We start from the raw sequence: 14,101 nt of genomic DNA, 5'->3' as shown, positions 1-14,101 counted from the left end.
GAGAACATTATCTGTGATGGGGATGAGAACATTATCTGTGATGGGGATGAGAACATTATCTGTGATGGGGATGAGAACATTATCTGTGATGGGGGAGAACATTATCTGTGATGGGGATGAGAACATTATCTGTGATGGGGATGAGAACATTATCTGTGATGGGGATGAGAACATTATCTGTGATGGGGATGAGAACATTATCTGTGATGGGGTTGAGAACATTCTCTGTGATGGGGAGAACATTCTCTGTGATGGGGGGAACATTATCTGTGATGGAGAGAGAACATTATCTGTGATGGGGAGAGAACATTATCTGTGATGGGGAGAGAACATTATCTGTGATGGGGGAAGAACATTTTCTGTGATGGGGGAAGAACATTATCTGTGATGGGGGGGAGAACATTATCTGTGATGGGGATGAGAACATTATCTGTGATGGGGAGGAGAACATTATCTGTGATGGGGAGGAGAACATTATCTGTGATGGGGAGAACATTATCTGTGATGGGGATGAGAACATTATCTGTGATGGGGATGAGAACATTATCTGTGATGGGGATGAGAACATTATCTGTGATGGGGGAGAACATTATCTGTGATGGGGATGAGAACATTATCTGTGATGGGGATGAGAACATTATCTGTGATGGGGATGAGAACATTATCTGCGAGGGGGAGAACATTATCTGTGATGGGGTTGAGAACATTATCTGCGAGGGGGAGAACATTAATAGGAATCCGATCTGAGAGGACAGAAACATCAACTACTTTAAAACCAAGAAGATGGAGCCCGGCCACAACCAAACTAAACTAGACAAAATTGCATATTGCTCTTCTTGGGGAAGAAAAAGTGCATCTTATACGGTGAAAAATACGGCAGTTTGATTTCCATGTTATAAGCAGATTATTTAGCATTATAAACAACATATTCTATGCTCCATTTGTTTTTGAATATTATTGAATACTGCGGTATATTTTATATTCACAGTAAAATACTAAGGCAACCATCGAGGAACCAAATGATGGTAACATGTCCTGAATACAGTAATACACAGACGGCCGCATGACTGGTAAGTAAGAAGCTCAAAGCTTATGCTAAGCAGAGGTCAGCCCCGCAGCCCTTGTAGGTTCAGTGAAGCAATAACTGCAGAACCTGCTCTCTCAGCCTCAGTACATTATAACGTGGGTGGTATAAGAGCACAGAGCTCAGAATTGTTGTGGTCTCCATTGATACTAAATTACAGGGATCTACAATAACCCAGCTCATAGGTGGAATCTGCTTACATCCCATGCCATGGCTGTTATTAGGTGGAGTTTAGAAAGCTGCGAAAATTGCTATTATGGGCTTTTACTGTAAACTGTCTGTACTTAGGGGGATCATTAAATCGTCTTTTTTTGCTGAATATTCACTAAGTGATGTGCACTATGATTTCTAGTAGAGATGAGCGAACTTACAGTAAATTCGATTTGTCATGAACTTCTCAGCTCGGCAGTTGATGACTTATCCTGCATAAATTAGTTCAGCTTTCAGGTGCTCTGGTGGGCTGGAAAAGGTGGATACAGTCCTAGGAAAGAGTCTCCTAGGAATGTATCCACCTTTTCCAGCCCACGGGAGCACCTGAAAGCTGAACTAATTTATGCAGGATAAGTCATCTACTGCCGAGCCGAGAAGTTCGTGACAAATTGAATTTATTGTAAGTTCGCTCATCTCTAATTTCTAGGTAACGTACAGTTAAACCTCTTAAAGGGGTACTCCGGTGGAAAAAATTTTTTTTCAAATCAACTGGTGCCAGAAAGTTATACAGATTTTTTAATTACTTCTATTAAAAAATCGTAATCCTCCCAATACGAAGTTGTTTTCTGCCTGACCACAGTGCTCTCTGCTGACACCTCTGTCCATATCAGGAACAATGTCAGGAGCAGGATAGGTTTGCTATGGGGATTTGCTCCTATTCTGGACAATTCCTGAGATGGACAGAGGTGTCAGCAGAGAGCACTGCGGTCAGACAACAAAGAACAACCCAACTTCTTCTGTTGTATACAGCAGCTGATAAGTACTGGAAGGATTAAGATCTTTTTAATAAAAGTAATTTACAAATCTGTATCTTTCTGGAGCCAGTTTATATTAAAAAAAAAATGATTTTCCACTGGAGTACCCTATAAAGAAAGATGATGGGTATCTCCGGCGTTTTCATAGATGATAAAGGAAACGTGTGTCTACTCCCCACTCCATTCAGCGGGAAAAGCCGGGGCTCCATTTTAGAGATTGTGGGGGGCTCCGGGACCCCCATGATCAGACATTTATCCCTTTATCCTGTATATAAGGCTTGAATACCTCTTTAACAATTTTTTTTTAAGCTGTAACCATATGAGGGCTTGGTTTTCTTGTGTTTTTAATGGCACCATTTTGGGATACAGATAATAGTCTAAAAAAAAGGGTTATCCCCAATCTCGGTGTTTCCCAAACAGGGTGCCACCAGCTGTTGCAAAACTACAACTCCCAGCATACTGGAAGTTGTAGTTTTGCAACAGCTGGAGGCATACTGGATGTGGAAATACTATCCTAACCTGTGGATAGGGGAAACATTTTTTTCTAGGGCTGGAATTCCCCTTTAAGGCTATGTTCACATGGTGGAATTTGTAAGCAGAATCCAGCAGAAATACTCTACTCAGAATTTTTTTTGCAGCCGAGTCCTATTATTTTCAATTGGATTCTGCAGCACCGTGTACAAGGCAGAATTTCGGTGGCAGAAACATCTGGCGCAAAAATCCCAAATTTGGCCTCACATGACATGTCAATTCTTTAGGGGGAATTGCTGTCTATGGAAATGGCACATTTGTGAGCGGTCATTGCGTCAGCATGCTTTGCCGTAACCAGCTATATGTAAAATGTCTGTCCGTGTTTTCCGGGTGGACATTATGCAAATATTTTACCTTGTAAACATGGCCTAAGGCTATTGGATTGCAGTGATTACAAAAAAATAAATAAAATTATACCCTTATTTCCATCTTAGTCTGCAATGATAATGTGTGACATGTCTGTGATCTAAAGACCAGGAAAATGTTAGGAATTTATTACATAAAATAGTTAAATAAAAAAAAAAAAAAATAAGAAGATAAACAAATAAATTAATAAGTAAATAAAATAAAAATACATAAGTAAATAAATAAATAAATTTGTTTATTAATTAATTAAAAAACATAAAGAAATAAACAAATACATGAATACATAAACAAAATAATTAATTAATAAATTAAATAAAAAGAAAAATATTAAATAAATTAGTGGGAGGGGAAAAATTAGAAAATAATTGTTTGTTTGACATGTTTTGGGGTTTTTCAGTTTCCAGGGAGCCGGCCGGGACAACGGCTCAGGGAATGTAAACAATTGTATATGGATAATGGAGATGTAACAGTGTGTTAATGTTTGGACATGTTCATTTTTTTTTTATTTGTTTAAAAAGAAATAAAGAAAACATAAAAAAAAAGTAGATTATTAAATAAATGAATGAATAAACATGAATAAACAAACAACATAATTCATAAAATAAAATAAATGCATACATAAATGAATAAATTAATTAGTTAATTCATTCATTAAAAAATAGATAGATATATATAAAAAAATATTAATAAATAATTGAATGAATGAATTAATAAATAAATGAATATGAATCTTGTTTACCACTAAGGTGAGAAGGAGGGGATGAAAAAACAAAGAAAAATCAGTGTTTCCCAACAAGGGTGCCTCCAGCTGTTTCAAAACTACAACTCCCAGCAGGCATGTTGTAGTTTTGCAACAGCTGGAGGCCCCCTGGTTGGGAAACACTGACATAGATTTGTGACATTGAGAAATTACATTACTTGTCACATGGTTATATGATGCCTGAAGAATTTTTTTTAACTGCAGCAATGTAACAGTCTGTGTATACGGAGCAGGCAGAGTTCACCTCTATACACTTGTGTGTTAGTAAATGCATTCAGTGTTTGTCCTTGAGAGACAAATGCAAAATAACAGCAGGAACACAAAAGGAAGAGGCAAAGCTCCCTCTGGTGGTCATTAGTAAGAATTATTCTATTATTGAACACCTTTATATTCACTGAGTTTTGGAGAGATCTTAACAAGAACAAATATTGAAAATATAAGAATATTGATGTAGATCTTACAGACAACTTCTGTACATATACCCCTTTAGGGACTGATATTTTTAGGGGGGTCTCTAACTTGGAAAAAAATTCTATGGAAAGTGAAATCTACGCTTAAAACTTTTGGTACTAGAAACCTGCCGGGATGATGATCGAGAACAAGTTCAGTGTTGATGTCCAATTATTCAGCATTATGATAGAACTTTGTGGTTGTCCTCTATTTCCTACTATATATTGTTCTTTACCCAAATCACTTCTGCTAAAGACAAGATAGACAATAAGGAAACCCAATCCCTTCCCCCTACTCCCTGCAGACACAATGATCACAATACAAGAGTGATATAATAAAGTCAGTATTCTGAATGGTTAGAAGAGGTAAAACCTTCTGCCAAATGTTATGGATTGTAATTTTTGCTATAAGCAGGGGTGGCACTGGGATTCTGGACACAAGCCCCTACCTGTGGTTGATCATACGCGCTGTGAAACTATGATGCCTTACCAGGTCTATAATACTTGTACGTAGCACCGCGTTCATGACACCCCAAAATTATAGCACAACATAGTGCACAAACCTAAACAATGCCCAAACAATATCGCTGTATACTAACAGACCTGGACTACCCAAATAATAACAGTGTCCAAATACTGTAGAATCCCAATAGTGGACACTCACGGGGAATAAAAAAAAGTGTCCACTATTGGGAAAAAAGGCTTAAACATCTTTCTAAATGACGGAATACTGTTCTGTACTCACTCCAGAGTGTAATTACCTACAAAACATGATAAAAAGCTAAATATAAATCAATAATTTTGCACTGTAAGGGTACGTTCACACATACGCATATTGGATGCGCAGGATTTTCTGCTGAAGATTTCAATGTAAACTAAATGATTGAGCGCAGCTTCTAATCTGCAGTTACAAATCCTGCAGATCAAATCTGCGCAGGATCCTGTACGTGTGAACGTACCCTTATAAGGCTTTAAAAAAATCTCAACAATATAATTAATTAGGAAAAGTAGTGCCAAATCATTCCCTCATCCTTCTGTTCTTCTTAGGCCCCTTTCACACTATACTATTGCTCCATTACAAACGGGCGTTAATGGCTCTTTATTTTTTTTTCTACGTCATTATTGTAACGGAGCAAAACGGGAGTTATAGCGGGCAAAGAGGATCCCATTCACTTCAAAGGGATTCCTCTAACGTCTGTTATAAGTCCCGTTATGATAGCGGGAGAAATACACGTGACATGCACACATTTTTCTCCCGCTATCTTCCTAACAGCCGGTACCTGACGGGCACAAACATCAGTGTGAAAGAAGCCTTACTTCTTACCTGGCCAGTAGGCAGTGACGAGTGACGCTCCTCTGCACTTCACTCAACGAGTGACGCTCCATACGTCACTCTTCATACGTCACTCTTCATACGTCACTCTTCATACGTCACTCTTCATACGTCACTCTTCATTTCGAGCAGCTGCCGCTGCTCATGGTCGTCACTGTTTTCACTGAGTGAGGTGCATGGGAGCGTCACTCGTCACTTTCTGCTGGCCAGGTAAGAAGGAAGAAGAATAGGGGGATGAGGGAATGGAGGAATGATTTGGCATGAGGGGAGGGGGAAATGATTTGGCAAGAGGATGAGGGGATGATTTGGCACAGGGGGGATGATTTGGCACAGGGGGGGGGATGATTTGGCACAAGGGGTGTGTTGGGGCTGCTACAGGGGGGTCCAGCAGGGGCCAGGGCCCCCTGGGAACCCGAGCCACTTACTGGGCTGTACGTTCCTGATGGCAGCCCTGTGTACAAGGGCCTTCTGGATCAGGCCTGGATAGTACAGGAGCAGAGGCAAAAGCAGCTTTGAGGTGGTTGAAGGCTTCCTCCGCCTGCGGTGACCATTTCGGATTAGCATTTTTCTTGGTTAATGCTACAATAGGAGCAATGATAGTGGAGAAGTGGGGAATAAATTGACGGTAATAATTTGCAAATCAGTGAAAGCGTTGAATAGCTCGTAGACCAGTGGGGCGTGGCCAATCTAAAACCGCAGATAGCTTGTCAGGGTCCATTTGAAGGCCCTGACCGGATACTATGTATCCCAGGAAGGGTAGACTACTGCGGTCAAAGAGACATTTTTCAATCTTGGCATAAAGAAGGTTTTTGCGTAGACGCTGGAGCACTTGACGGACATGGAGGCGATGTTCGTCTAAGTTGGAGGAAAAAATGAGGATGTCATCAAGATAGACTACCACACAGGAATACAGCAAGTCCTGAAAAATCTCATTAACAAAGTCCTGGAAGACTGCAGGGGCATTGCAAAGCCCAAAGGGCATGACAAGATACTCAAAGTGTCCATCTCTAGTATTGAACGCGGTTTTCTATTCGTCGCCTTCTCTAATACGGATGAGATTATAGGCACCCCTGAGATCGAGTTTGGTAAAGATTTTTGCTCCCCGTAGGCGGTCAAATAGTTCTGAGATGAGAGGCAAAGGATAACGTTTTTTTACAGTAATTTTGTTAAGACCATGGTAATCAATGCAAGGCCGTAAGGATCCATCTTTTTTAGCAACGAAAAAGAAGCCTGCTCCTGCAGGAGATGAAGATTTTCTGATAAAACCCTTTTTAAGTTTTTCTTGTATATATTCAGACATGGCCTGCATTTCTGGAGCGGAAAGCGGGATAATCCTGCCACGGGATGGTGTAGTGCCCGGAAGCAAGTCAATGGGACAGTCAAAGGATCTGTGTGGTGGTAGTACCTTTGCTTGCTTTTTACAGAACACATCAGAGAAGTCCTGGTAGGCCTTAGGTAAGCCTGGCAGAGGTGTAGTGATGGAAAGTTGACAAATGGGTAGAGACTTCAAGCATTGCTTGTGATAGGAAGGACCCCAACTTTTAACATCCCCTGTGGACAAATCTAGGGTAGGTGTGTGGCGCTGCAGCCAGGGCAGACCAAGTAAGACTTCTGAGGTACAGTTAGGAAGTACAAAAAATTCTATGTCCTCATGATGGTGAACACCAACACCCTGTCACGATTCGGCTGGCTGGAGGTGGATCCTCTGTGCCAGAAAGGGATTGGCGTGGACCGTGTCGGTGGACCGGTTCTAAGTTGCTACTGGTATTCACCAGAGCCCGCCGCAAAGCGGGATGGTCTTGCAGCGGCGGTAGCAACCAGGTAGTATTCACCGGCAACGGCTCAACCTCTCTGACTGCTGAGATAAGCGTGGTACAAGGTAGTAGACAAGAGCAAGGTCGGACATAGCAGAAGGTCAGGGCAGGCAGCAAGGATCGTAGTCAGGGGCAACGGCAGGAGGTCTGGAACACAGGCTAGGAACACACAAGGAAACGCTTTCACTGGCACAATGGCAACAAGATCCGGCGAGGGAGTGCAGGGGAAGTGAGGTATAAGTAGGGAGTGCACAGGTGAGGATACTGATTAGGCCTGCTGCGCCAATCAGTGGCGCAGTGGCCCTTTAAATCGCAGAGACCCGGCGCACGCGCCCTAAGGAGCGGGGCCGCGCGCGCAGGGACAACACAGACGGGGAACGGGTCAGGTACAGGAGCCGAGATGCGCATCGCGAGCAGGCGCGTCCCGCATCGCGAATCGCATCCCGGCTGGGAGTAATATCGCAGCGCACCCGGTCAGCAGGTCTGACCGGGGCGCTGCGAATGAGAGAATGCTGCGAGCGCTCCGGGGAGGAGTGGGGACCCGGAGCGCTCGGCGTAACAGTACCCCCCCCCTTGGGTCTCCCCCTCTTCTTGGAGCCTGAGAACCTGAGGATAAGACTTTTGTCCAGGATGTTGTCCTCAGGCTCCCAAGATCTCTCCTCTGGGCCACAATTCTCCCAGTCAACCAAGAAGAATCTTTTACCTCTGACTGTCTTGGATGCTAGAATCTCCTTCACCGAAAAGACATCAGATGAACCGGAAACAGGAGTGGGAGAAACAACTTTGGGAGAGAAGCGGTTAAGGATGAGTGGTTTAAGGAGAGAGACATGGAAGGCATTGGGAATACGGAGAGAAGGAGGAAGAAGGATTTTGTAAGAGACAGGGTTGATCTGGCACATGATTTTGAAAGGACCAAGATAGCGTGGTCCCAGTTTATAACTGGGGACACGAAAGCGGACATACTTAACGGAGAGCCATACCTTGTCTCCGGGAGCAAAAATGGGGGGAGTTCTTCTTTTCTTATCAGCAAATTTTTTCATCCGGGATGAAGCCTGTAAAAGAGAATTTTGGGTTTCTTTCCATATGGTGGAAAGGTCTCGAGTCACTTCATCAACAGCAGGCAAACCAGAGGGCATGGGAGTGGGAAGGGGGGGGGAAGAGGGTGACGGCCGTACACCACGATGAATGGGGATTTAGCTGAAGATTCGGAGACTTTGAAGTTGTATGAGAATTCGGCCCATGGTAGAAGATCTGCCCAGTCATCCTGGCGGGAGGAAACAAAATGTTGCAAATAGTCACCCAGGACCTGATTAATTCTTTCTACTTGCCCATTGGATTGGGGATGATAAGAAGAAGAGAAGTTTAATTTGATCTTGAGCTGCTTACAGAGGGCCCTCCAGAATTTAGACACAAATTGAACGCCTCTATCCGAGACGATATGCGTGGGCAACCCGTGAAGGCGAAAAATGTGTATAAAAAATTGCTTTGCCAACTGAGGCGCTGAAGGAAGGCCTGGAAGAGGGATAAAATGTGCCATCTTGGAGAATCGATCAACGACCACCCAAACAACTGTGTTGCCACGGGATAAAGGCAAGTCAGTAATAAAGTCCATACCAATCTGTGACCAAGGTTGTTCAGGAACAGGCAAAGGATGAAGGAGACCAGCAGGCTTCTGGCGAGGAGTACAGACAGTACAAGCCGCACGAAATCAACAACATCAGTCTCCAGATTAGGCCACCAATAAAATCGAGAGATGAGTTGAAAGGATTTTTTGATGCCAGCATGGCCTGCGAGGTGGGAGGAGTGTCCCCACTTGAGAATCCCGAGGCGCTGGCGTGGAGAAACGAAGGTCTTCCCTGGAGGAGTTTGTCTGATGGAAGCTGGAGAAGTGGAGATCAGACAGTCCGGAGGAATGATGTGTTGCGGAGAGGCTTCCACTTCAGAGGCATCTGAAGAACGAGAGAGGGCATCGGCCCTAATGTTCTTGTCAGCAGGGCAAAAATGGATTTCAAAGTTAAAACGGGCAAAGAACAACGACCACCTAGCTTGGCGAGGGTTCAGTCGTTGGGCAGACTGGAGATAAGAGAGATTCTTGTGGTCAGTGTATATAATAACTGGATATTTGGATCTCTCCAGCAGGTGCCTCCATTCCTCAAGCGACAATTTTATGGCCAGTAATTCTCGATCACCAATGGAGTAGTTTTTCTCCGCCGGAGAGAAGGTCCTAGAAAAAAACCCACAAGTAACAGCATGCCCGGAATAATTTTTTTGTTGAAGAACTGCTCCAGCTCCCACTGAGGAGGCGTCTACCTCCAATAAGAAGGGTTTAGATGGGTCAGGTCTGGAGAGTACGGGAGCAGAAGAAAAGGCAGACTTGAGATGTTTAAATGCGTCTTCCGCTTGAGGAGACCAGGACTTAGGATTGGCGTTTTTCTTGTTTAGAGCCACTATAGGAGCCACAATAGTGGAAAAGTGTGGAATAAATTGTCTGGAATAATTGGCGAACCCCTAAAAAAAGTTGGATAGCACGGAGTCCGGAGGGGCGTGGCCAATCTAATACGGCAGATAGTTTATCTGGGTCCATTTGTAGTCCCTGGCCTGAGACTAAGTATCCTAGGAAAGGAAGAGACTGACATTCAAAGAGACATTTTTCCATTTTGGCATAAAGTTGATTGTCCCGAAGTCTCTGAAGAACCATGCGGACATGCTGGCGGTGTTCTTCTAAGTTGGCAGAAAAAATCAGAATATCGTCCAGGTAAACCAGAACACAAGTATATAGAAGATCACGAAAAATTTCATTTACAAAGTCTTGGAAGACGGCAGGGGCGTTGCAAAGGCCAAAGGGCATAACCAGATACTCAAAGTGTCCATCTCTGGTGTTAAATGCAGTCTTCCATTCGTCCCCCTCCCTGATGCGGATGAGATTATAAGAACCTCTTAAGTCCAGCTTGGTAAAGATGTGGGCGCCTCGTAGGCGGTCAAAGAGTTCCGAGATAAGAGGTAGGGGGTAGCGGTTTTTTACCGTGATTTTATTAAGTCTGCGGTAATCAATGCAAGGGCGTAGGGAGCCGTCTTTTTTGGAGAAAAAAAAAATCCAGCTCCGGCAGGAGAGGAGGACTTGCGGATAAACCTCTTTTTTAAATTCTCCTGGATGTATTCCGACATGGCTTGGGTTTCTGGAGAAGACAGAGTATAGATTCTGCCCCGGGTGTGGAGTAGTACCCGGGAGGAGGTCAATAGGACAGTCATAAGGCCTGTGAGGAGGCAAAGTCTCTGCTTGTTTTTTGCAAAAAACATCAGCATAGTCCAGATAGGCCTTAGGAAGACCAGATACCGGGGGAACTACAGGGTCTCGACTGTGAGTACTGGGAGCCGGTTTAAGACAGTCCTTGTGGCAAGAAGTACCCCAGTTCTTGATTTCCCCTGTGGTCCAATCAAGGGTTGGGGAATGGCGTTGAAGCCACGGTAATCCAAGAAGAATTTCTGAAGTGCAGTTAGAGAGGACCAAAAATTCAATTTTTTCGTGATGGGGTCCGATGCACATTAAGAGGGGTTCCGTGCGGTAACGCACGGTACAGTCCAATCTTTCATTATTAACAGAGTTGATGTAGAGGGGTCTGGCAAGACTGGTCACCGGGATGTTGAGCCTGTTGATGAGAGAGGCCAAAATAAAATTTCCTGCAGATCCGGAATCCAAGAAGGCCATAGCAGAGAAGGAGAAGGTAGAAGAAGATATCCGCACAGGCACAGTAAGAAGTGGAGAAGCACAGTGGAGTTCACATCAAGAGCTGTCTCACCTTTGTGCGGAGTCAGCGTGCGTCTTTCCTGGTGAGGAGGATGGATAGGACAATCCTTCAAGAAATGTTCGGTACCGGCACAGTACAGGCAAAGGTTCTCCATGCGGCGTCGTGTCCTCTCTTGAGGTGTCAAGCGAGACCGGTCAACTTGCATAGCCTCCACGGCGGGAGGCACAGGAACGGATTGCAGAGGACCAAAGGAGAGAGGAGCCGGGGAGAGAAACCGCCTCGCGCGAACAAAGTCCATATCCTGGCGGAGCTCCTGATGCCTTTCGGAAAAACGCATGTCAATGCGGGTGGCAAGATGAATAAGTTCATGCAGGTTAGCAGGAATTTCTCGTGCGGCCAGCACATCTTTAATGTTACTGGATAGGCCTTTTTTAAAGGTCGCGCAGAGGGCCTCGTTATTCCAGGATAATTCGGAGGCAAGAGTACGGAATTGGATGGTGTACTCGCCAACAGAAGAATTACCCTGGACCAGGTTCAGCAGGGCAGTCTCGGCAGAAGAGGCTCGGGCAGGTTCCTCAAAGACACTTCGAATCTCCGTGAAGAAGGAGTGTACAGAGGCAGTGACAGGATCATTGCGGTCCCAGAGCGGTGTGGCCCATGACAGGGCTTTCCCAGACAGAAGGCTGACTACAAAAGCCAACTTAGACCTTTCAGTTGGAAACTGGCCCGACATCATCTCCAAATGCAGGGAACATTGCGAAAGAAAACCACGGCAAAACTTAGAGTCCCCATCAAATTTATCCGGCAAGGATAATCGGAGGCTGGAAGCGGCCACTCGCTGCGAAGGAGGTGCAGGAGCTGGCGGAGGAGATGATTGCTGAAGCTGTGGTAGTAGCTGCTGTAGCATCACGGTCAGTTGAGACAGCTGGTGGCCTTGTTGCGCTATCTGTTGCGACTGCTGGGTGACCACCGTGGTGAGGTCGGCGACAACTGGCAGCTGGACCTCAGCGGGATCCATGGCCGGATCTACTGTCACGATTCGGCTGGCTGGAGGTGGATCCTCTGTGCCAGAGAGGGATTGGCGTGGACCGTGTCGGTGGACCGGTTCTAAGTTGCTACTGGTATTCACCAGAGCCCGCCGCAAAGCGGGATGGTCTTGCAGCGGCGGTAGCAACCAGGTCGTATCCACCGGCAACGGCTCAACCTCTCTGACTGCTGAGATAAGCGTGGTACAAGGGAGTAGACAAGAGCAAGGTCGGACGTAGCAGAAGGTCAGGGCAGGCAGCAAGGATCGTAGTCAGGGGCAACGGCAGGAGGTCTGTGCTTTCACTGGCACAATGGCAACAAGATCCGGCGAGGGAGTGCAGGGGAAGTGAGGTATAAGTAGGGAGTGCACAGGTGAGGATACTGATTAGGCCTGCTGCGCCAATCAGTGGCGCAGTGGCCCTTTAAATTGCAGAGACCCGGCGCGCGCGCGCCCTATGGAGCGGGGCCGCGCGCGCGGGACAACACAGACGGGGAACGGGTCAGGTACAGGAGCCGAGATGCGCATCGCAAGCGGGTGCATCCCGCATCGCGAATCGCATCCCGGCTGGGAGTAATATCGCAGCGCACCCGGTCAGCAGGTCTGACCGGGGCGCTGCGAATGAGAGAACGCTGCGAGCGCTCCGGGGAGGAGCGGGGACCCGGAGCGCTCGGCGTAACACACCCATGCGCAAGGGTTGAGTGCAATAACGCACGGTACAGTCCAGATTTTGACCATTCACGGAGGTAATGTAGAATGGTTTAAGGAGACGGGTAACAAGGATGTCGAATTTATTGACCAATGAAGCTTCAATGAAAGCTCCAGAAAAGCCTTGGCAGAGAAGGAAGACTTAGTGGGCAAGGAAATCCGTACTTGTACAGTCAGGCGTGGAGAGGGAGGATTCACACCTAGTAACGCCTCTCCCACGTTCACAAGGTGCGTGCGTTTTCCCTGACGCAGAGGACGAAGAGGACAGTCCTTTAAGAAATGTTCGGAGCTCGCACAATATAGGCACAAGTTCTCGTTCCTACGTCGAGTCCTCTCTTGTTGGGTCAGACAAGACCGGTCCACTTGCATGGCCTCCTCAGCGGAAGGCACAGAAACAGGTTGCAATGGATGCTGTGAGAGAGGGACCTGGCGCGGATTACGCCTGGGGCGAACAAGATCCTTTTCCTGGCGAAGCTCCTGGCGTCTTTCAATGTAACGCATGTCAATGCGGGTAGCCAACTGGATGAGTTCAGTCAGGGAGGAGGGTATCTCTCGTGCGGCCAGACAATCCTTGATGTGGCTGGATAAACCTTTCTTGAAGGTCACGCAGAGAGCCTCATTATTCCAGGCCAACTCAGAGGCCAGTGTGCGGAACTGTACGGCATATTCGCCCACTGTAGAGTCTCCTTGGACGAGGTTTAGCAAGGCTGTTTCAGCAGATGATGCACGGGCAGGTTCCTCAAAGACACTGCGTACTTCGGAGGGGAAGGACTGAACAGTAGCAGTGGCAGGATCGTTGCGGTCCCAAAGCAGTGTGGCCCTAGGACAAGGCCTTTCCAGATAACAGAATGACCACAAATGCCACCTTAGACCGTTCTGTGGGAAACAGGTCCGACATCATCTCCAGATGCAGCGAACACTGGGTCAGAAATCCACGACACAGCTTGGAATCCCCATCAAATTTGTCAGGTAGAGACAGGCGGATTCTGGACGTGGAAGCGGCAGCTCGCTGTGGAGGAGATGATTGCTGAAGTATGGCAGTCAACTAAGACAGCTGTTGTCCCGGTTGGGCGATCAGGTGTGATTGCTGGGTGACCACGGTGGTGAGGTCAGCGAGGCTTGGCAGTGGCACCTCAGCGGGATCCATGGCCGGATCTACTGTCAGGATCCGGACTGGTATGCAGGAAGGACTCAGGAGTGGATCCCCTGTGTCAGTGGGGCGATGGCGTGGGCCGTACCAGGGGAACGGAATCTAAGAGGTTACTGGTTTTCACCAGAGCACGCCGCAAAGCAGGATGGACTTGCCGCGGCAGGTAACCCC

At 46.3% G+C, this 14,101-nt stretch overlaps 1 long non-coding RNA gene across 3 annotated transcripts in view; it reads left to right on the top strand.

Annotated features, from left to right (window-relative positions):
* Window positions 1–14,101, top strand: part of LOC130357067 (uncharacterized) — a 170,923-nt gene that overhangs the window by 116,457 nt on the left and 40,365 nt on the right. For all 3 annotated transcript variants that reach the window (XR_008889099.1, XR_008889098.1, XR_008889100.1), the window contains exon 2: window positions 989–1,070. This is a non-coding gene — a long non-coding RNA (uncharacterized LOC130357067). The remainder of the gene's footprint in view (window positions 1–988; window positions 1,071–14,101) is intronic.

This window comes from Hyla sarda, chromosome 2 (genome assembly GCF_029499605.1).
Source record: "Hyla sarda isolate aHylSar1 chromosome 2, aHylSar1.hap1, whole genome shotgun sequence".
Classification (NCBI taxonomy): domain Eukaryota; kingdom Metazoa; phylum Chordata; class Amphibia; order Anura; family Hylidae; genus Hyla; species Hyla sarda.
This window is presented reverse-complemented; position numbering and strand designations above follow the sequence as displayed.